This window comes from Sminthopsis crassicaudata, chromosome 4 (assembly GCF_048593235.1).
Source record: "Sminthopsis crassicaudata isolate SCR6 chromosome 4, ASM4859323v1, whole genome shotgun sequence".
Taxonomy (NCBI): Eukaryota; Metazoa; Chordata; class Mammalia; order Dasyuromorphia; family Dasyuridae; genus Sminthopsis; species Sminthopsis crassicaudata.
In genome coordinates this window covers 81438269-81460912 of record NC_133620.1, presented here as the reverse complement: position 1 = coordinate 81460912, position 22644 = coordinate 81438269, and the positions used below count along the sequence as shown (strand labels likewise).

Sequence of the window (22644 nt, the reverse complement as noted above, 5' to 3'; positions counted from 1 at the left end):
GGAATTAATGAAAAAAATCAAATGAAGGTGGCCTAGCTGTACCTGATCTAAAACTATATTATAAAGCAGTGATCACCAAACATTTGGTATTGGCTAAGAAATAGATTAATTGATTAGTGGAATAGGTTAGGTTCACAGGACAAAGTAGTCAATAACTATAGCAATCTAGTGTTTGACAGACCCAAAGACCCCAACTTTTGGGATAAGAATTCATTATTTGACAAAAATTTCCGGGAAAACTGGAAATTATTATGGCAGAAATTAGGCATGGACCCACACTTAACACTGTACACCAAGATAAGATCAAAATGGATCTATGATTTAGGCATAAAGAACAAGATTATAAATACTTTAGAGGAACATTGGATAGTTTATCTCTCAGACTTGTGGAAGAGGAAGGAATTTGTTACCAAAGACAAAGTAGAGATCATTATTCATCATAAAATAGAAAATTTTGATTATATCAATTTAAAAAACCTTTGTGCAAATAAGAGAAGGGAAGCAACAAACTGGGAAAATATTTGTAAATTTTAAAGGTTCTGATAAAGGCCTCATTTCCAAAATATATAGAGAATTGAGTCTATAAGAAATCAAGCCATTCTCCAACTGATAAATGGTCAAAGGATATGAACAGACAGTTTTCAGATGATGAAATTGAAATTATTTTCACTCATATCAGTGTTCCAAATCACTATTGATCAGAGAAACGTAAATTAAGACAACTCTGAGATACCACTACACACCTGTCATATTGGCTAAGATGAAAGAAAAAAACAATGATGAATGTTGGAGGGGATGTGGGACACTAATGCATTGTTGGTGGAGTTGTGAATAAATCCAACCATTCTGGAGAGCAATTATGCCCCAAAACTTATCAATCTGGGCATACTCTTTGATCCAGCAGTGTTACTACTGGGCTTATATCCCAAAGAGATACTAAAGAAGGGAAAGGAACCTATATGTGCCAAAATATTTGTGGCAGCCATTTTTGTGGTGGCTAGAAACTGGAAAATGGATGGATGCACATCAATTGGAGAATGGTTAGGTAAATTATGGTATATGAATGTTATGGAATATTATTGTTCTGTAAGAAATGACCAGCAGGATGAATACAAAGAGAGTTGGAAAGACTTACTTGAACTGATGCTGAGTGAAATGAGCAGAACCAGGAGATCATTATACATTTCAACAACACTGTATGAGGATGTGTTCTGATGGAAGTGGATATCTTCAACAAAGAGAAAATCTACTTCAGTTCCAATTGATCAATGTTGGATAGAATCAGCTACACCCAGAGAAGGAACACTTGGAAATGAGTGTAAACTGTTTGCATTTTTGTTTTTCTTCTTAGGTCTTTTTATGTTCTGAATCCAATTCTTTCTGTGCAACAAGAGAACTGTTAGGTTCTGCACACATATATTGTATCTAGGATGTACTATAACATGTTTAACATATATAATCTATGGGAGGAGGTGGAGGGAGGGAAGGGAAAAGTCAGAACAGAAGTGAGTACAAGGGATAATGTTGTATAAAATTACCCATGCATATGTACTGTCAATAAAAAGTTATTAAAATAAATAAAGATGAGGGGGCATGGAGTAAGGGGCAGACAATCACTGTCCTCAAATATTTGAAGGATTAGATTTGTCTTGCTTTTGCCTTTTACTAGATATGTGACCTTGAAAAAATAATTTCTTTATTTTGATCCTCACTTACATCTGTGAAATGAGAAAATTGGATTATATGAGTTTTCAGGTGTCTTACTCAAATTATATAATATTTTAAAGTGTTTAAGACAATGTTTAGCAAATATTAGAGCTTAATAAATGCTTGTTTCTTTTGCCTTCTCTTCTTCCTACATTAACATTCAATGATCAAAAGGATGTTACAGAAACAAATTTACAAAGATATTTTTATAACTCTGGAGATTCCAATAGTGTGATGGGTTTTTTTCAGACAGAGGGGAGTTCCATGTTGTCAAGCAAATGGTAGATGATCATTGCTATAGATATTATTTAGCTGTAGGTTATATTAGTTGAGTGTCTAAGGTCCTACCCATCTCTGAAAGTTTATTTTTCTTTCTGTGTATCACATTGTGTAGAGGACATCAGATATGACATATAGCAGGAGAAATCCTGTTACTGCATGAAACATAGCTTTTTCCTAATTCTCCTACATGATTTCTTGTATGAATAACAAATTTCATGCTTATATAATGTCATTTAAAAAAGTTATGACAAGCAGAGCATTCTTAGTATATGTGCTGCTGCGGCAAGTGCTGCAGAATGAATAATCTTACCTATGCTGCCATCCACATATGCACACATACTAATTAATGGGAATGACATTTTGAATTTCATAATATATTTGAAGACTTTAGCAACATTAATTTTTTTATTGATCGATATGTGAAGAATCTAATTAAATACAAGACTTTGGGGAAGAATACAAATTGCTTAAACACAAGAAAATGATGATGAAAGTTATATTCCCAGAACTAAAAAGGACTTGATTTTTGAACATTATTGTTTTAACTACTTTTATAAAGTAATATTTCATATTGTTTTTCCGAATGTTGGGGCAATTAACATTCTAGAAAACATTCTGTGAAATAAGAGTATTCTCCATCTTATACTATATCCAAAATCCTACAAGTTGAGTAATGATAAATACCATCTAATATCTTGTACATGCTAATGATTAATCATTTGTGGATTATATAATAAAATTCATAAATATTGTTTAATTATAAGATTTGACTATACAGAATATATCAAGATTTCATAGAATTATAAACATCTGGATCTATGAGGAACCTTAGAAATATATTTTTTTTTATGTAGACCTCTCCTTTTACAGGTAAATCCAAGAAAAGTTAATTGACTTGCCCAAGATCATAGAGGTGGTAAATTAAAGAACTCAAACTTGTGTTTGGGCTTCTGAGTCACAGAATAGTGACTTTGAACTTATATGATTTCATTTTCATCAGAATGCGTCACTGTCCCACTCCCCCCCCCCAAAAAAAAAAAAAAAAAAAAGCAGAAGTTCTTCTATAACTTTGCCTAGTTAACAAAGACACACCTTGACTTTGCTAAATAGTTTGGCACAGGAATTCACATTTAGCTCCTACAACAACTCACATTTACTATGAATTTTGGTAAAGCTGAGATCATTTAGATAATCATTTTTCTATGTTTCCAGTACAATGGACAGAGACTTTCTACCATTATATAAGGATTTTAGTGTTCTATTTCTATGTATCTACCCCAAAAAGTATGTATGCGTGGGTTACGTCCTAGCAATAAACTTATAAAATGAATAAAAGATGATGCAGTGGCTAGAACTTTAGACCTGGAGTCAGGGAGAGAGAAGTTAAATTCTGACCTTGTATCCTTAGTAGCTATAAGACTAGGCAAATCATATAACCCTCTGTCTGCCTCAGTTTCCTCATTTGTGAAAAAATAATGATAGTACCTATTTATCTCCTCATTTTCCTTTAATAATTGTAAAGTTCTTTGCCAACCTTATCATGTTACATAAATGCTAGCTATTATTATAAACATTTTTATATTTTCAGACAAATAAAATATGAATACAAATATACACACTGATATTTCCTTAAACAATACAAGGTATTTTCTATCTTCCAGCCACCTAGGAGAGAAGTAGCTGTTTAACAGCTTTTAGAAACAATCCTCAACTTCTCTGATAACTTTTAAAATTTCAGGCCAACTCTGATTATTACTTTATAGGACATAAAACTATGTCTCTCAGGGATGACAGTGTTGGGAAAGGTAAGCAAAGTAAGAATCCAGTTAGTTTGGAAAACAACCAGTAAGAAATTGATTTTTTTTTTTAAAGAATAAAGGTTGTAGGGTTAATTATTTTAGCCTTCAAATCCCAAGATTGTCTTTTTTACTTTCCTCATTCTTACTGAAAAAAATGTAATAATGAAATGACTTTTTTTTTAAAGTAGGAAATATAGAATCTTTAAAGAGTAAATTATTTTCTCTAATACTATAGTATAATAAAAATAAAAATTGAATTGAGAGTCAGAAGAACCTGAGTTTTAATCCTGATTCTGCTAATTTCTATCCATCTGACATTGGATAATTTCATCTTAACTTCCTAATTCTTTGTTTAATCATCTTCAAAGTAAGGGAGTTAGATTAGGAAACCTCCTGCGATCCTTTTGACTTTTAAACTTATTTTATGTCCTTTTCTATATTTAATTGTGTAAAGCAGAGACATCTTCAAAAAGGGATGGCACTTTTTTTTAAGTGAACTTTGAAAGAAGAGGATAATTTCAGTCTTGGGATGTGAGGGGGAAGTTTTTTTCCAGAATAGAAAGTCAAATGTAAATAGGTGGGAAGTACCTTGAAGAGAAGTAGTCTGCTTAGGTTGGAATGTGGAAGAAGGAAGAAAAGTTATGTAGACTAAGGCTGGAAAGATAGACTGTAACCAGATAGTTGCTGAACTGAAGGGGTTATGGTTTTCCCCAGAAGCATTCCCCCCAGCTGCTAGTCACTTCCTCACCAAAATAATCTTGTGTTTATTTTGTTGACTTTTGTAAACATCCCCAAACGTGTGTGTACATTGTCTCCTTATAATGTAAGCTCTATGAGGGCAGGGACTGTTCTGATTTTATATTTGTATTCCTAGTGCCTAGCACAGTGTCTGAACGCATAGTTAGTGCTTAATAAATACTTGTCAAATGATAGAGCTAAGGCTTTTGAGCAAAGAAATAACATGTTCAGGCCTGTGGATTTAAAAGTTTTTGGAAGTTGAGATTTTAAAATAAATGTTATTACCATTTGTTTTTATATAAAAAAAAATAAACTTATTTTATGTGCTTTTAAATTGCTATATTCCTTGAACCACCATATTTATTGCTGTAGTGTCATTATTATAGTAATAATTTTACTATTATATATACATATATATATGTATATATAATTGACTGAGGTATAACTTTACAGATTTGATAGATACATAGATAGAGAAACTGTCAGATCATGAATGAATGTCATTCAGTATATTGAGTGGTTTTCAAAAATCTAACAAGCTTGCAAAATAGTGTCCTACAATAATTACAGTTACTTTGCTCGCATTTGCTATTGTAATAACTTAGGCACAGTTGAAAAATGATTTATATGATCATTATCCCTCTGTGGCTACAATATTAAAAACCTTTTGAGATCCTTCTAACAGTTTTTGTCTTATGCATCTTGCTATTCTAGTTCCTATGATATGGAGTCTAAATCATAGCTCAAGAAATTAGAGCATGCATGCAAATATTTTAAGTTCTTGATGAAAGCTTAGCAAATATCCCTGGAATACAATACTAGCTAAAGAATTCTCACTTTTTTTTTCTATGCTCTCTGAGCAAGATTATAAATCTGATGATACTGGGTATAAGTCCCATGTGTCAGCTTTCTGTTGGGCTTCTGAGTAATCCTTAAATATTTTCTAAACCTATATACCAAATGGGGCAAATAAAACTTAGAGGCCTAATTTAGAGAATACTAATTTAATGAAGTCATGAAAGCAAGCCTACAGCTCCATACATGGGAGAATGACAAAATAACACTGACATCAATACAGGCTCTGTGCTATAACGGGAGAAGAATAATATATAGAGAGTCAGGAGATTGAGAATTAAATCTCTCTTCCACTATAAGTACAAACTTAGCACAATCATTTAATCTCTCTAAGTCTGAGTTTATCTATAAACTGATAAGACTGGGCTACATGACTCTAAAGCTATGAGTACATAATACAATAAACAAGTAAAGCGTTTAACTTTTGCTTTTTAACATTCCAAGAGAGGCAGTAGCAGCTCGAAAATTCTTGTTATCTTTTTAATAGGACTAACAATGGTGGTACTGAATTAGATATTTTTTAAAAAGTCTGAGGTAAGACAGAAATTATGTTATCTCATAAATTAAATTTCAAAGTAGTAAAGGGGGAAGAACAAAGCTCTTTAAAAGAGACATTCATTAAATTATTTTACTCTTGATTTTACATACACAGATATTTGATTATTTTTGTTATGTACATACAAATATTTATATATATATATATATAAATGTATGTATGTGAAGAGCATTATATATGTATATATGTGTATATCCCATATATTTGCATATATAGATATATTGCATATATATCATAAATTCCTTGCATCAGTAAATTTCAAGAAGATTAAGGAATTAATAGTGATCTCTTTTGATATTCTAGATCTTATTGTTCAGATTGACTATTCATTCCTTCTAACATTATGAATATCTTATGGTGATGGACACATCATCTTCTAAGTTGGATATTCCAAGGATTCAAATACAGACATATATATTTATATACATACATGCATATATACATACATATATACATGTATTTATATATATATATATATATATATATATATATATATCTGTAAGAGAGGGATGATGATGATGATAATAATAATACCTTCTAGGGTTTTTGTTAGTATAAAATGAGCTAATATTTGCAATATTTTGAAACTTGAAAGTGGTATATAAATGGTAATTATTGTTACTATTATTAGTAGTTGTATTTACTGTTGTCACCTCCAAGAAATATGAGTGCTATCTAAACATTCCTAAAATAACCTTTAACAATTTACTATAATGGTGCCTTTGTTTTTATAGTTGAAATCAACCATATTGTTGTTTGAGTTTTTTCCATTTTTTAAAACAAGTATTATATGTATTGATAATCTTAGTTACAGGTGAAAAAATCAATATTTATAAGCAATTCAATATCATGTTTAATAAAGCATTGAGAAGTATTAAATAAAATTAAGTTTTGATGGACTAATTTCACTATTTGAAATTAATGAAAAAAATTTCCCACTAAAGTCAAATACACGTAATCTCTATTTTTAATCAAAAATCTTTTATAAATCAATTTATACAAATGATTATATTAAATATTTAATCAACATATAAAATGGCTTTAAGTAATTATTTTTTTTTACAATATATGTTTAATCTTTCTCCCAAAACATCCAATGTATACACTCCCTATGCATTATGCATTATGCTATAGCTTGTTTAAGAAAAAAATAATAATAGTAATGATATTGGTCCTCCCATGTAGGAGCTTGTAAAAGATTGTTAATATAGTATTGAAAAAAGCAGGAGTCATTTTGAGCATGTCTAATTATTTTGTCTATAAAAGTTAACTTGATTCAATCTGTTTTGCTAAATAGTCAGTCATATTGAATAGTTAGTTTTAGGTAAAAGACTCAACTCTGGCATATATATTGAACCAAAAAAGAAAATTAAGATTCAGTTGAAAGTTGTATATTTTATAAATAAACAGAAAGATAGATAGTTAACTATCTTGAAGACTATACTTCAGTGCATAATGTAGTAGTTAGAATGACATTTTAAAATAAGAATTGTCATTTAAGAATTAAGTGTTTCTATATTTGGAGATCCATATTTCCTTCATAGAATTTGATTTATACTACGAAATGAAAGGAGTACTTTTATAAACTAAAACAAAGTCACCAAAATATATGAGGAATATTAACAAAGTGGCATTACTGATGCTAATTTTGTGTATTTTCGTTTCTTATGGCTTCATATGTGGTTTATCTGAAGCCACCCCACTTCATTTTAATTTAATAGTTACATCAAGTGAGAATATGCCCATTTAATGAATGAAGGTATTGTAAATTTTTTTGTGTGTCACAAATTCTATTTGCATCTGATGAAACCACTTCTCAGAATGTTTTTAAATACATAAAATACATTGTATTACAAAAGAAACCAATTATGCTGAAACACAATGTACATACACACACACACACACATATATACAGAATCAAAATCTAAGGCTAATAATCACTACACTAGATTAAATGAGAAAAGTCTTTGAAAGTCATCTGAATAAAAGTAAGAGAATAATTTATGAAAGGCAAGAGTGGTTTTTACTCTATAGAATTTTGTTATTCTCTATGGATGCTATATAATGATCTTGAGTTTCTTGGAAAGGGAGGCTTTCTTCCATAGTAGTGCAGAAGAACTATATCTGGGGAGAAAGAGAGCAGAGAACTTTGATTCCCATAGCTTTCTTTGGACTTTCATCGCTTCTTTGGCCATAGTAGATCTAGATTTGAAGAGTCCCAAATATTTTGGACTCCCATATTCTCATCGTTGTCCTAATTGATATTCCAAAGAAGCTGGAATCAATGTGTATCATGAGAAATTATAAAAATGGATATACACTCATCATGCTTAAAGAAATCTTCCTGAATACCTCATAAATAAGAGAAAACAGACAAGAAAATGATATTCACACACATGTATTATACCCACAACTCTGTGAAAAAATGAATACAAGGGTAATATTATAAAAATATATATATATATATATATATATATAATTGACTGTCTTGGAGGGAACAACAACAGTGAGGAGTTGAGCTGAAGACATCATAAAATTACCTTTTTTATCTCTTGGGCTATTTTTAGAGGAAAGAGAGAGAGAGAGAGAGAGAGAGAGAGAGAGAGAGAGAGAGAGAGAGAGAGAGAGAGAGAGAGAGAGAGAGAGAGAGAGATCCAAGATTAGGAGACTTGAATCCTCAATGGGAATGGGAGTTAAGCTAGGGTCCTGAAAGCTTGAGCTACATTAAAATAAGAGTCAATTCTATTCCTTCAAAAGTTTGTGTATTTCTGAGTAAAAGACCATATTATTATGATTGTTGATTTGAATTTTTACATGATCACATGGATTATTATTGAATATTCAGTTGATCTATCAATTCTAATGCTACCAATAAATGGAAATGGGATTTTCATAGTTTAGATATTTACCTGTAAATTGCCAGTTGTGTTAAACTTGCATTTATATAATAAATATCTTTCTATGCATTCATCTATCTATTATATACTACCTATATTCCTTGGAAGATAAAGTTTGTAAATCAAATTTATAGATTGAGTTATTTTTCTACTTAAAGATATTGACTTCATTGATATTTCTTCCTCTCATATATTAGATTTTTTATTAAAACTTTTTATTTTCAAAACATATGTATAGATAATTTTCAACAGTCTCTCTTGTAAAATCTTGTATTCCAAATTTTTCCCTCTGTTCTCTCCATCTCCTCCCATAGACGGCAAGAAATCCATTATATGTTAAATATGTACAATTTTCTATACATATTTCCACAGTTATCATGATGCACAAGAAAAATAGATAAACCATGAAAAAGAAAACAAAATGCCTACAAATAACAATAAAAATCCCCACAGTCGTCTCTTTGGGTGCAGATGACTCTCTTCATCACAAGACTATTGAAATTTTCCTGTTCACCTTGCTATTGAAAAGAGTCACATCCATCAGAATTGATCATTATATAATCTTCTTTTTGCTGTTTGCAGAGTTCTCCTGATTTTACTCACTTCACACAACATCAATTCATATAAATCTCTCCAGATCTCTCTGAAATCATCCTGCTAATCATTTCTTATATAATGATAATGTTCCATAACATTCGTAAACCATAATTTATTCAGACATTCTCCAATTTATGGGCATCCACTTAGTTTCTAGTTTCTTACCACTACAAAAAGGCTGCTACAAACATTTTTGTACATGAGTCCTTTTGCCTTTTTTATGATCTTTGGGATAAGACCAAATAGAGACACTGATGGATCAAAAGGTATGCACAGTTTGATAGCCCTTTAGGCATAATTCCAAATTGCTCTCCAAAATAGTTGGATCTATTCACAACTTCAACAATAATGTATTAGTGTTCAGGTTTTCCAACATCCCCTCCAACATTCATTGTTATTTTTTTTCTGTCATCTTTTTAGCCAATCTGAAAGCTGTGTATACCTCAGAGCTGTCTTAAAAGCTGTCTGATCAAAAGTGATTTAGAGTATTTTTATATGACTATAATGACTTTAATTTAGTTATCTGAAATTTGTCTGTTCATATATTTTGACACTTTATCAGTTGGAGAATGGCTTAAATTCTAATAAATTTGAGTCAATTCTTTATATATTTAGAAATGCGGCCTTTATCAGAATACTTGGTTGTAATTTTTTTTTCCCATTTTATTCCTTCCATTCTAATTTTGTCTACATTGGTTTTGTTTCTATAAAAGTTTTTAACTTAATATAATCAAAATTATCCATTTTGCATTCCATAATGTACTCTAGTTCTTCTTTGGCTACAAATTTCTTCCTTCTGCACAGATCTGAGGGGAGATTATCCTTTATTCTTCTACTTTGCTTATAGTATTACTCTTTATTTTAAATAATGAATCCAATTTGATCTTATTTTGATATACGGTGTTAAGTGTGGGTCAGTGCCTAGTTTTTGTCATACTAATTTCCAATCTCCCAGCAGTTTTTGTCAAATAGTGAGTTGTTATCCCAGAAACTGTGGTCTTTGAATTTATCAAACACTAGATTACTATAGTCATTGACTATTTTGTCCTGTGAGCCTAACCTATCCACTGATTGACTCCTCTATTTCTTAGCCAGTACCAGATAGTTTTGATGACCACTACTTTATAATATAGTTTTAGATCTGGTACAGCTGGGCCACCATCATTTGTATTTGTTGTTATTAATTCCCTTGAACTGCCTGACCTTTTGTTTTTCCAGATCAACTTTGTTATTATTTTTTTCTAGTTCAATATAATTTTGGGGGAGTTTGATGAGTGTGGCACTGAATAAGTAGATTAATTAAGGTAGAATTGTCATTTTGATTATTTACACCCAGGGGCACTGAATATTCTTCCAATTGATTAGACCTGACTTTATTTGTGTGAAAAGTACTTTTTAATTGTGTTCATATAGTTTCTGAGTTTGCCTAGGTAGGTAGATTACCAATATTATGTTATCTATAGTTATTTTAAGCAGAATTTTTCTTTGTATCTCTTATTGTTGGGCTTTGTGGCTAACATATAAAAATGCTGATGATTTATGTGGATTTATTTTGTATCCTGCAACTTTGCTAACATTGTGAATTGTTTCTAGTAGTTTTTTTAGTTAATTCTCTAGGATTGTCTATAAGTATACCCTCATATCATTTGTAAAAAAAAATGATAATTTGCTTTTTTTTGTAATTTCCTACTCTAATTCCTTTAATTTTTTTTCTTCTCATTGCTAAAGCTAACTTTTCTAATAAAAAAATGAACAGTAAATATTGGGCAACCTTGTTTCACACCTGATCTTGTTGGGAATAGTTCTAGTTTATTCCCAATACATATGATGCTTGCTGATGATTTTAAATAGTTGCTACTGATCATTTTAAGGAAAACTTCATTTATTCATATACTTTGCAGTGTTTTTAATAGGAATGGGTGTTAGATTTTGTCAAATGCTTTTTCTGCCTCTATTGAGGTAATCATATGATTTTTATAAGTATGACTATTGATATAGCCACTTATGCTATTAGTTCTCCAAATATTGAAACAGCCCCGTATTCCTGGCATGAATCCTACTAGGTCATAGTGTATTATCCTAGGAATAATTTACTGTAATCTCTTTGCTAATATTTCATTTAAGATTTTAGCATAAATATTCATTAGGGAAATATTGGTCTATAAATTTATTTCTCTCTTTTGACCCTATTTTATCATGTTTTTCAGATATTCCAATAATTCTTAGATTGTTTTTTCTAGATCTATTTTCCAGGTCAGTTATTTGTCCAGTGAGGTATTTTATATTTTCTTCTTCTTCTTTTTTTTTTTGACTGATTCTTGATATCTCATTGAGAAATTTACTTCCATTTATTCAATTAGAATTTTTTTAAATCTCATTTTGCATTTAGCCAATTTAACTTTTAAATGAATCATTTTGTTCATTTTTTTTCGCATACTTTTTTTTTCAACATGTTGGTTTCTTTTTCAGTTTTATCAAGTCTATTTTTAAGGAGTTATATGCTTTTTCCATTTTGCTAAATCACTTTTTAAGGTGTTTATTCAAATAATGTTTCCTTTTCCAAACTCTCCTGCAAAGTTTTCATTTTCTTTCCCCATTTTTCTAACTCTCTTTTAAGATCCTTTTTTCAACTCTTCCAAGAGAGCCTTGTGAGATGAAAACCAACTCATTATCACTCTTTGGGGCTTCATCTGGAGATGATTTGTCTTGTGTCCTCAGATTTTGAGGTCTGTTCTTCTCTGTCTCCATAAAGCTATCTGTGGTTAGAGCTTTATTTGCTTTTTTGCTTATTTTTAAAGTTGAGGTCTATTTTTAGGACAAAGGGGAGATTGTCCCTAACTTCCTCTATAAGTGAAAGCTTCATGCAACCCAGGAACCAGTGCTGCTGGCCTCCTTCCCATGCTGGATGGGCATGGTTAAGTCCCCCATTTTTCTGGGATATAGGGCTTCCTATTTGCCTTTTGTAGTTGCATTGGATCTCTCATAGCTAGTCTGCTGATTTGCTGGCTTCTGAACCACAACAGAGTAGCTAACACTGCTGTGTTTTGGCAAAGGGTCTCCTGGTAGATTTCCCCAGCACATGGATATCACACAGCCTAGAGTCCCTGCACTGTCCCTGTAGTTGACCATCTCTCTCCCTCCTTCTACTGTGCCTTTTATGAAGTTCTGAAGTATGTGTGTGGGGGGGTACACAAAAATGCATGTGTGTGTGTCTTCACATCTTCCATCAGTGGTCCATTTTTATGGCTGATAAAATATGAAAGTTTTTGTCTTTGTATACAAACAAGGTTTTCTATTTAAATGTGATAGTAAAATTTTTAGCTACTTTCATAGAATCCTAGAATTGTAATAGATTTAAGTTTCCATGAAATAATCAATCATTACTTAAAACATTTTATTCTATTTTTGGATTGTTCTAACCATTACCAAATGGCAAAAATTGTCAAGGATGACAAAGTAGTGATGACATTTCTATGTTCTGTATTCTATCTATATATTCTATGTGGATATTAGGAATATCTACATTACACAAAGCAAAGATTCATTCAAATCTTGAAGCATTAAAAAAAAGTCACTATCTTGATCTCAGAAGGTAACAAAGAGTTTAGATAGGTTTTGTTATAATTAAACTGGAACAGAAATTACTTATTTTATAAGAATGATTATTTTAATGAATTCTCCTGTTTATTTCATATCTGTTATATGAGAAAAATGATTCAATTTCTATGCAAAACAATTCGTATAATGAACTTTAATCAACACATTCCTTTAAATATTTACAATTATATTGACCCAAATTCAAACTACACTTTAACATTAGAAATTTTTAGAAAATGTCTTTAATAGGGGGGTAGTGGTGAAAGAAACAAAACTAACTTTTGAAAGTAATCTAGGAATCTCAAAATTAAAATTTAAAAAGCCTTTGGGAATTCCCATTATAATGATTAATTTTCCAATAATTTTGTAAGGCTAATAATTACATACTAGTCTTATTGTATCTGACAAAAATATAATCCATTTAAAGAAGTAGTTTTCCAAGTCTTCAGTGTTTCATGACCAATATTTATATTCTCACCCCTGTGGAGGTGTTTCTGTTTTAATAAAATGAACAGGTGCAATAGTCAGGGTTCCTCCAGAAAGCCAGTAGCTAAATCAGTTCATCTCATAGTCCAGAAATTAAGATGTAGCCAATCAGAACATTGGAATATAATTGCCTCATTTTCAATCTTAAGTGCATTATGTGCCTCCTGCTAGTGTCACACCTGGCAAATCTACTTATAAAAGTTATGAGAGGGAGAGTTTGCTGAGATATTTTGAACATTATCTTGACATTGTAATAAAGAAAGGAAAGTGGCAGGCATGATCTAATTCAGGTGATATCTAATCACTTCAGTTTATACTGTTATTCTTGCAAAGATGATAAATCAATTCACCCTCAGAAATATTACAAATTATTCTGAGTTTTGAAATCTATATAATTTAAGAATACTAATGTGTTCATATCTAGATAGTTTTTTTTCATTTTCATATTATTGATCATATTTGTTGTTTTTATTTGTCTTTACATAACACATTTTTTTCTAATAAAGTCTCCTGCCTAAACATTTATGAAACTTTATATGAATTAAGAGTATCCTATTCTTTCACTTAGATAAAAACCCTTAGGGATATTGAACTAGTCAAAGAGCATCTTAAGGGATAGAAAAACAATGCATTTATCAATCATTATTTTTAATTTCTTAGTTATTAAAAATTGACATTTTCCTTCCATGCTTCATGATGATAAGAAAATTAATTAGACAGTGCTTTGACCTTTTTGACACTAGCAGGAGGCACATAATTATTAAAATGATTGACTAATAGAAAAGATAGATCATTCAAAAAACACTGTGCCAAATAAGGATATATTAATTTTTTTAAAATCTTAAAGGTAAAATTTGAAAAATGAAATTGGTTTATTAGTAATGGGGAAAATGTGTTTGTATGATTATATTAATAGGTGCAGAAAAGTTTTTGATGAAGTATAACACTTATTTCTATCAAAATCATTTGAAAATAGAGGTATGGAATTTTCCTTAAATTGTTAAAAAATTAAACCTCCTTTGTTTAAACTAACAGCAAGTGTTATTTATAATTGTAAATCATTTTTGAATAAGAAAAATAATAACAAAATTCATTTGAAAGAACAAAAAGTGAAAAATATCAAAGGAACTAATAAAAAATGTAAAAGAAGGAGTTTTAGTAGTATTAGACCAGTAGGATTGTCAGTAATTATCAAAACTATCTGTTCCTGACTAAGAAACAGAAAGGTAGATTAATGGAACAGAGAAGACATTCAATTTAAAGCAGCAAATACATATTTGAATTTTGTAGTTGACAAATGTAAAGGCAAAATTTTGGTGTGAGAATTCACTATTTTGAAACATTGTTGGGAAAACTAAAAAGCCATATGATAGAAATTGGCCATTTGCTTATTACTTGCTACTTACTATTTACCAAGACAAGATATAAAGAGAGATATTAAAGGAAAATTTGTTGAAAATCATGGAACACATTACTTACCAGATTTAATTGTAGTTGAACAATTTATGAATAAGCAAGAAATAGAAGCAAAATGTGGTATAAAATGGATAATTTTGATTACATTAAATAAAAAAGTTTTTGTACAAATAAAACAATGTGCCCAAGATCAGAAAGAAAGCAGAAAATTGGGAAAACAATACTTACTTGGCAGTTTCTCAAATGATTTCAAATAAAATATTTTTCAAATAAAAATCTTATATCTCAAGTATAAAAATGTGTGTGTGTGTGTGTGTGTGTGTGTGTGTGTGTGTGTAAGCAGTTTGTCAGGTCTATAAGAAGTAATTTCCCAATTGATACTTGGTCAAAGGACCAGTTTTTCAATGAAGAAATCAAAACTATAGTATTATGAAAAAAAATGTTTTCAGTTACTACTGATTAGAGAAATGCAAATTAAAACAACTCTGAGATATTATTTTATATGTATTAAATCAGCTAAAATGATTGAAGAGAAAAGTGGCAAATATTGAAAGGCATGTGGAAAAACTATGACACTAATTTATTGTTAAGGAAATTGTGAACTAATCCAACCATTTTAGAGAAAATCTGAAATTGTGCCCAAAGATTTTTTAAACTTATACATTTTGACTCATCAATGTGTACTATGTGTACAATAAAAGCAAAATTGTTTTTAGAACAACTGTAAAAAGTAAATCATTTTGACTATTATAAATTACCCAAAATAACTACACATAAAATGTAAAGGAAGATATACAAAGAACTGATAAACAGAAATATGTAAATAATTTCACACCTACATGTATATACATATACATATGTATATACACATATGTACATACACACATACTTGTATTTAATGGCAACCATTTTTAGTATGGCAAGGAGAGGGAAAATAAATTTTCATGATTATTTTATTGTATATTTAAATGACTATCAAATGGTATATCATAAATTTTCAGATGTGTATGCAATTATTTTTGATAATACTATCTTATGCAATGCTTCTTTTATTGAATAAATAAAAAATAAAGCAAAATTACAAAGATGAAAAAAGTTATCTTCAATGTTGAACATATCTCTGTGAATACATAATAAAGTTTTTCATGTGAAAATTTTTGCAGAGAAGAATTCAACAAAAATTAGCATAATTTTTATATTACATTAGAAATTTTCATAAAAACAAATATTTTGAGAATTTGTATTGCTTAAATCTTAAAGTAATCAAGCACATTCTATTTGTTTTCTTTCCCTTTTTTGTCAAAACCTATTTATTAAAGTTTTATTGCATTTTTTAATTATAAGTTTTTTTTCCCTGATATATCCTCCAGAATCTTACACTGTGAATTTCCCTTGATAACTGAAAAAAAAAAGCACTTAAGCAAACTAAAAAATCCTCTTTGACACCTAAAATATTACTAATAATCTCCCACTTCTTCAAGGATAATTTTGATTTGTCTGATTTATTTTCCGATTAAACATAATAATAACATTGCCTCTGACTTCATGAAGCTGTTTTTATTTACATTATTTTAGTTATTCTGTATATTGCTTTTCACCTTGTGATTAATTAGTAATTAGTCATCAAGCATTTATTGGGAGTTTTTCATTTTGTCAGGCATTGTGTTAAGTGTTAGGGACTCAAAAAGAAACAACAGTTTCTGTTCTCAAGTAGTATATTTCCATGACTATTTTTCAGAATTCTTTGCTCTGTCATTTTTAATGGCATTATAGTATTTCATTTGTTCACCCACTCTCCCCAAAAGATGATGTTTTTCATTTTTGCTACTGAGTTTCTTTTTTCAATAAAATTTAAGCTGGATTCCTAAAATGATAATTGACTGTTCCATAAGTACTATTAGACTGGCATAGGAATATAGAAAAATAACTATTCAAGTCATGCCATTACATTATACAGAAGAGCAAAATCTAGACTCAAATACATTTTTGCTATTGGGCTCTATTTTTCATAGTGTTTATAAAGTAAGAATCATTTGTAGTAAATGACGCATTAAAAATTATACAGATCTCCAATGGTCTTCTTCAAAAATTGCAAAGTAAATCTTCTATAATCCCTTATATTGCCCATATTTTTTTGACAGTGAATACCTGATAACTCTATTGGTAATATATAAAAAATGGTTTCTAAACCTTCTGAAAATTTTAGATTTACTACGTTTTCTTTCAAAACACAAGCAACATTTTGATGAAGAGCTGTTATTTTCATAGGTTCCAATAAAAATAAATATTGCTTGAAACTTTTCTGGGGGGCTGATAGTGGGTAGGAATGGATGAATTAAGTAATATATCAGGAACGTCTGAAAATCTTTGGAACATAAGTGTAAATATATTTTCATTTGATTACTTTGTTTTGTCCTAAGCATTTGAAGTATGGTATGTTTAAACTATATATCTTTTATAAATACCTTAGAAATATGTGAACAATAAGGAAAAAAACCTTTTATTGAATGTTTATTTGGTAATTTGAAATATGAGTCTTATTGAAGATCAATCACTCAGATAACAATTTTAGTAGCTTTACAATTTGTGATTTCAATTTAATATAGCCAGTAGTGTTCAACCTGCTATCACTTTTATTGCTAAGATTACACTGGAAAAATATTGTTGTGAGGGGAAAAGGTAATATTACTATGCTTTTATTATTAGAAGTCTCCATTTTTAGACAATATCTAGACTATAAAAAGAAATTAAGGTTTTGAAACCTGTGATGTCATTTATACCTTGTATAACTTGCTCTCAAATTGCCACCTTCAGACTGCAGGATGTTGATTTCAAGAATTTACCACCCAAAATATTATGATTTTTCTGCTCCACTATTAATTAGGATGTTACTTTTTCTGTGAGTTTATACATTTTAAATTGACAAATTATTAACCTGCGTCTATAAGAATGAAGCACATCATCCTTGTTGGAAGCAGAAAGACATTGCTTTTACTTCCTTTAGCTTGAAATTCTTTGGCATAACATTTCATATATCTAATAAATAAACCTCAAAAATGAAATATTGTATTTCTCTTAAATACTAAACTTATTATCTAAAGTTAACTTTGAAATAATGAAACTTTAAAAGGAAAAATATTATCTCTCTTTTTTTGTTTGTTTGTTTTGGATATATTTTTTAAAATACTAAACAGAGTTGTAACTTTTAACTTCTTTCTTCTTCAAGAAGATTGGGGTTAAGTGACTTGCTCCCACTCACAGGCTTGTAAATGTAAATATCTGCTGTGGGATTTGAGCTTAAGTCCTGACTTCAGAGCCAGTGTTCAATCCACTACCCCCACTTCTCATTTCTTTAATTCTCTCTAATGAATTTTTAAAAATTAACTTCAATATCTTTTCACACTTAATGCCCATTTATTTTATTACCCTGGCATCACTTTTACTATTTCTCTAGCATACAGGATGGGATATTTAAAATTAAGTTATGTAATATTTTAAATTATGAGATAGTGGGTTTCATGGTATCCCAATATATATAAAAGTATACTTTCCACATGTGTGCAATTGTATTATTTCTTTTTTTTCCTTTTTTTCCCCCCTTTTTACTGAGGCTGGGGTTAGGTGACTTGCCCAAGGTCACACAGCTAGAAGTGTTAAGTGCCTGACACCAGATCTGAACTCAGGTTCTCCTGAATTCAGGGCTGGTGCTCTATCCACTGTGCCACCTAGCTGCCCCTGTAATTGTATTATTTCAACATTATTTTCCAGTATCTAGAAGAAGCACCTGCCTTTCTCTTTGACCCAAGTTCCTTTCAATGTGATCTAGAGTTTAAATTCACATATATTATTTCACAAATTGGCTCATTATTTCTCCCCCCTCCTAGAATTCTGGGAAAATCTCCAAATATAGTTCACCTCTCACTTCCCATTAAGATTCTTAGCACCTTCCCAATTTCAGAATGATCTGAAAGGAAACAAAATTCACATTGTAATTTAGAGCAGTTACTGTAGGACACAGAAAGATAATAAAACAGTATTGAACCTACCAAGTGTCTGGGAGTAACTGGCTCACTGCCATATTAATGAGGTCTGAACTCACAAATCAGTTCATACCTTTACTTTTGCCAAGGGAACTGCTGTACTTAGAAATGTCACAATGGCTGAGGGGACTTCAAAGTATCTAGCCCAGATGTTATCAATTCTAATTGGGCAAGTCAGTATTGTTTGCTTTTATGTCTGTTTTGTGTTGGTTTTGTTTGTTTGAGTTATTGGTTCCCTGGTCCTTATAATTAGTTTCAAGTAGATAGGGGAAGAAATATCTCACCAACATTCACTTGAGTTACCAAGTCCTTATACCTCTCAAGTAGATTTTCTACTCTAATAATGGTGCTAGCCTTTGTAACAGTTACTCAGATGCCAGTTCTAACATAAAATGTCCACGTAAATGGTAGAAGGAAAGTGTAGAATGTTATCATGCTACATTATTAATATGGATTCTCTATAGTCCAATTGGCTGGTGTACTACTTGGGCAGTACTCTCGATTGTTGTCCCTGGAGCTGCTTTCAGTAGAAATTAGGAATTTGCAAAGAAACCATCTTACATAAACAACCAATGAAATAGAGTGTCACATACAAAAACTTTGAGATGTGTACGTTTTGGGTTTTTTTTTTAGAAATAATAGATCAAAATCTAGAACCATTGCTGGATCTTAGCTGTAGAATTAGAAGGGAAGGTAAAGTACCTAAGTCCACTTTCTTCATTTTATAGGTGAAGAACTGAGTCCTGTAAAGGTTAAGTAACTTTGTTCAAGTCATATAGCAGAAGGATTCTACGTAAGGCCCCGAGATTCCAAATTCAACAGTCTTTCACTGAAAGGTGACACTGCCTCCAAATAAGGACTAACTACAGTGAAATTGACTTGGCCTCATTACATATTGTATGTTTAGTCATTACATATTACATATTTGTTATATTGTTTGTTTAGCAATTACATGTTACATATGTATGTATATACACACACATGTTAAGTAATTTCATATTATAAAAAGATACCCATCTTGCAGGTTGTTATGAAGACAAAATGAGATATTTGTAAAGTGTTTTGAGACCTTAAAGTATGATGCAGATGCTAGTTATTATTTTGCATGTTAATGAATGCCTTAGAATGAGAGTTCCATTTTTATGATGAAAAATGTTATTTACCTTCTTAGCAAGAACTGATGGAATCTGAATGCATATCAAAACATTAAAAAAAAAACTTGATTGTATTTTATTTCACAACATATTTTGCATGATTACACATATATAACCTATATCAAATTGCTTACTGTCTCAGGGAGGAGGGAGTTCAAAAAGAAAATGAGAAAATTTGGAATTCAAAAATTTTAAAAATGATAAAAGTTATTTTACATGCAATTAGGAAAACAGTAAAATATATTAAAAAGAGGGTGGAAACAGTTTTACCTTTCTATGCATCTAACATGCTTGCATAGTACCTAGTACATAGTAAGCAAGTAATGAATGCTTCTTGTTTTATATGATATTTTAACCATCGACTAATTAGTCAAAACCAAGTTTAAATATATATATATATATATTTTTTTTTTCAGGCCTATGCCTAAAAGTAGAAAAAACCAAGAAGATACAGTCTCAGTAAAATTACTTTTAAATTTTATCAACCTATTACTAAAATTTCTTCCCATAAATAAATCAAACAGATTGTATAGGTGCTAAGTACTTGAAATCTAGGAAATAACAATAATCTTCATGATTTTAGCTCCACTTGAATGGCATTCTTGACAGTGACTTCCAATAATTTAACTGAAATTTGGCAGCCCCAAGGGAGAACCAACTGTTTCATAGTATCTCTCATGTTCTAAATTCATCAGTCCTTGGCTTCTTCCCTTATTTACTGATATTACAGAGTGCAGCAGGCTATCATGAGATTAGTCAATTACCTAACATCTGAAGGTAGTTAAAGAATATGAAAAGACTTTTCTGAAAACTTTTAATAAGAATATGAAAGACTATACCAAATAACTAACCTAAAAATACTAATAAAAACAAAGTTTCACTTCATGCATGTCCAAGAAATTTGGAAATATGGCAAGAGTTGGAAATATTACATCAGAAAGACTGCCTCAAAACAGTCATACTAATTCAGTTTTATGAAGATAGGAATTTGATCTGATAAAATGGGAAAATATAATTATAATAGAACGTGACTTACCCATTTATGCATTTGAACTCAGAGATACCATTGTTAGGCATGTACCTCAAAGTTGTAAAATTAAAAAAGAAAAAGCTTGTTTGTCATATTTTTATATAATAATATGCATATATCAGAACTTCTTGGGGTAAAGATCAATCAGTGAAGAAATGAAAGGCTGTGATACATAAATATATGGTATAATATTGTTCTGTAAATAATAATGAATATAAGCAATTCAGAAAATATGGGAATTCAGGAATGAGCTAATGCAAAGCAGCATAAACAGAAATAAAGAAACACATATACGCAATAAAAATGATGAACAATGAGCAAAGAACAAGGAAACAGTACATGTTGAATAATTTTCATCACTAATATTTGTTCCACAAAAGAGATGAGGAAATGTACTTTTGGGAGCGTGTGGGTAGAGAAGTGGAATATGGAATATTACCTAACCTGTCAGATGCAGACATTTGCGTGGGTGGTTTTTATTTCACTATTTTTCTGAAGAACTTTACTAGATGTTAGTACTTCAGGGGGAAGTTGGGAGGATATGCATAAATTATTGTGATATAAAAGCAAGATGCTAAAATATATATTGTTTAAAATGTGAGACTACTTTGAGTCCTCTAAAGTATTATAAGTAAATGTAAAGTGCAACTATTATTGATGTCAAGTTGTTTTCCTCCTAGTTAAATAATCACTTAGCAACTTCACAGTTATTAGTTGATTGCAAATCCATTATTTAAAAATAACTGGTCCTTGTTGTGTGTAAGTCACTTAACCCCAATTGCCTTGCCAAAAAGGTAATAATGATAATAATAACTGGTCCATTTAATAAAATAATTTGATGTATAAAAGCACTCTTGTTTTATAAAGAAACTTGTTTTATAGATAAAGAAACTGAGTCATAGAGATTAGTATATATTTTTAAAATCACAAAGCCATTTTAGCAGCAGAGCAATGATTCATGTTCTGATTTTCTGGTTATCATTTGAATGTTTTGGCTATCACACCCATATTTATTGAATTCAGCTGTCAAAATCCCTCCCTCCAAATCTGACTTTGTAAATACGATATGCTTCTAATAGTGCTCCAGACCTGACTAATGATATGATAGATATGGTATGAGTCTTTCTAATATTTTTATTATTTTGAAATATGAAAAACTTTGTTATTATATGTACTGAAAATGTACAATCTTATTCTCTTAAAAGAGAATGAACTTCATTAAGAACATTGTGAAATTCTATAGTCATGTATTTCTCTTGAAAATGTCATGCAGCAATATATATTAAATCATAAAAAGATATCTCAGTATCTCAATTCTTATAGTCAATCATTTTCACAGTGGCCAGTTAGACTGGATAATGTTTGACAAAAATTAGAAAATAAAAAAATCTTATTAAAATTTTTTTCAATATACAACTATGTAAATAATGTATATTTTAAATCATTTCATGTCTTGGCAGTTTTGGATGTGATTGCTTGAAAAGAATATT

The 22644-nt window shown here is 30.1% G+C and overlaps 1 protein-coding gene across 5 annotated transcripts in view; it reads left to right on the top strand.

Moving 5' to 3' along the window:
• The window catches only part of BRINP3 (BMP/retinoic acid inducible neural specific 3), a 510141-nt gene that overhangs the window by 389113 nt on the left and 98384 nt on the right, over nucleotides 1–22644 (top strand). The gene's annotated exons all lie outside the window — the stretch shown is intronic.